The sequence below is a fragment of the Propithecus coquereli genome, unplaced genomic scaffold, assembly GCF_000956105.1.
Source record: "Propithecus coquereli isolate 6110/MARCELLA unplaced genomic scaffold, Pcoq_1.0 Scaffold3, whole genome shotgun sequence".
Taxonomy (NCBI): domain Eukaryota; kingdom Metazoa; phylum Chordata; class Mammalia; order Primates; family Indriidae; genus Propithecus; species Propithecus coquereli.
The window spans coordinates 13,304,525-13,307,083 of NW_012148618.1; the positions used below are offsets into that span (position 1 = coordinate 13,304,525).

Here is a 2,559-nt window from a genome sequence, read left to right on the forward strand (position 1 = left end):
ATATGATATTTATAAAATCATAAAATGAATAATACTAACATGGAACTGGGCATCCAACCTCAGAAATACTGGGTTATTAAGTATGACATGTCCCATTTCCTTAAGTATTAAGTTTGACAGTTGATATCTCTGACATTTCACTTCGACACTTCTTGTTTTATTTTTATTGTGAAGGTATATCCTCAGTCTTTCAAACACACGTTTGGCTTGTGATTATCTTTCACATTGGTTTTTAGAGCAATTTTTGTGAAACCATGGATAAGTCAAAAATTCATGTTATAATAATAGCTAAGAGGCATTCTTTGAAGGTTTAATGATTTTAATTTAGGGAAAATAAATACCATGATGTAATAAGCTTACAGAATTCCTTATCTCAAAAGATAGTCTAGCAGATAATAACAGTGTTGATAAGAATGTGAAGAAATTAGAACCCCTATACATTGCTGGCAAAAATGTAAAATGGTGCAGCCACTTTGGAAAACATTCTGGCAGTTCCTCAAAAGGCTAAACATGACCCAGCAATTCCACTCCTGGGTATATACCCAAGGGAACTGAAAATATATGTCCACACAAAAACCTATGCACAAATGTTCATAGCAGCATTATTTGTAATAGCTAAAAGGTGAACACACCCCAAACATCCACCAACTGGTGACTGAATAAACAAAATGTGGCACATCCACACAATGGAATATTAGCCAGTCATTAAGAGGAAGGAATTACTGATATATGCTGAGAGTACTGAACCTGAGAACACTGTATCAACTGAAAGAAGCCAGACACAAAAGCTCCGTGATTCCATTTATACGAAACGTCCAGAATAGGCAAATCCACAGAGAAGAAAGATTAGTGGTTGCCTAGGGCTGGTGGGCTCAGAGAAATGGGAAGTGAATACAAATGGGTACTGGGTTTCTTTTGAGGGTGATGAAAATGTTCTAAAATTGATTGTGGTGATAGTTGCATAACTCTGTGAATGTACTAAAAACCATTGAATTGTACACTTTAAATGGGCAAATTGCATGATTTATGAATTACGTCTCAATAAAACTCATACTGGAAAAAAAAAAAAAAACGCATACAGTCTTTATGTGTATCAGAATCATTTGAGGGTTTGTTACAATACTGGGCCCTGCCCCTAGCACTGATCTAGGCTAAAAATAAAGAGGTTCAGAAAGGGTTTAAATAATTACCCTGACAGATCCGTATTACATCATTCAGGGAAGATAAGCATGTACAGATATTTCCTCAGCTTTTTGATAACATAAAGGTCACTCATTCCTTTCATAAACTCTCTTGGTTCTTGATCCTCTGTAAAATAAAATAATGGATGATGGTACACATAGATAACCTTTATCGTGTAAGCGCTGTGTTTTAGGAAATGCTAAGCATATATCATATGTTATTTCACTAATCCTCACAACTATCCTTTGAAGTAAGTCCTTTTTTTCAATTCCCATTTTAGAGATGAGGAGGTTGAGGCCTAGAGGATATATAACTTGTCCACAGTCACACATGTGGTAAGTTGCAGAGTAGGAATTCCAACCTCAATCTGACTCCTGACCACAGGCTGTGGTGCATGGCGCACTTGCTAAGGCATCCCATGTCAGAAGAATGAGTGTCAGCCACAGGTTGTCTGAAAGGCAGTAGTTATATTTATAAAAACAGATCAGGATCCACATTCCTGATCCCCAGGATCAGGAACAGTTCTCCAGGATGATGTTCTCCATTGTCCAGAAAAAGACGGTGATTCTATTTTCTTTTCTTTTGTGTCTTAAAGGAAAGGCAAGACACAGAAAGTAAGACATGGTGTGCTCTTAATGACATTAAGTTGAAATCAGAAATAACACTAGCTCTAATGGAATGCTGGAGACTTATGAAGGAGCAGAATATGGAAAAAAATTTCAGTTTGTAATGTTTGCTTTATAAAAGATATTATGTTTAGAACTCTGTTACAGATATCACAATATTGGGCAATTTGGCAATACTAAAGTTGATTTTTAGGATATCCACTGATATTTCAGATATAAATAAAATGAAGTGGAAATTTTTTTAAAATTCACTCATAACATACATAAAAATCTACAACCAAAAGGCAAACATAATATTTGCCAGCTTCCCCATCCCTCTCTCTTCACTCTGCCCCTCAAACCCCTGCCAGGTCCTGTTTTTCTTTATCTCTTTCAACACCCTCAGCTTCCTTCAAAGTCTGCTGAGGTCTATCAATTTTACCTCTAAAGGTACCTCATGACAGCCCCCTCCCTCAGTCTTTCCAGGGACTCCTGTGACAGCTTCAACTGGTCTCACTCCATGCCTTCTTTCATGTTCACTATCAGTCACCTTAGAATAGAGCCCCGATGCTGTCACATTGGGGCTTAAACAGTCCTATGAAGCTACATTACCAAAATATGAAGCCTAACTCCTAAACATGACATTTAAGAGTCTATTTTCCATTTTTATTAAAATGTTTATTTGCCAGTAGATTTTTAGAAATCAAACGTCTACTCTACTGATCATGAAAGGGAATCAGATAAAGTTCAGTGAAATTTAAAGAAAATTTAA

General features: G+C 36.4%; 1 protein-coding gene across 1 annotated transcript in view; it reads right to left on the reverse strand.

The window, feature by feature from the left end:
• VPS39 (vacuolar protein sorting 39 homolog (S. cerevisiae)) overlaps window positions 1-2,559 on the reverse strand; it is a 65,350-nt gene that overhangs the window by 50,278 nt on the left and 12,513 nt on the right. The gene's annotated exons all lie outside the window — the stretch shown is intronic.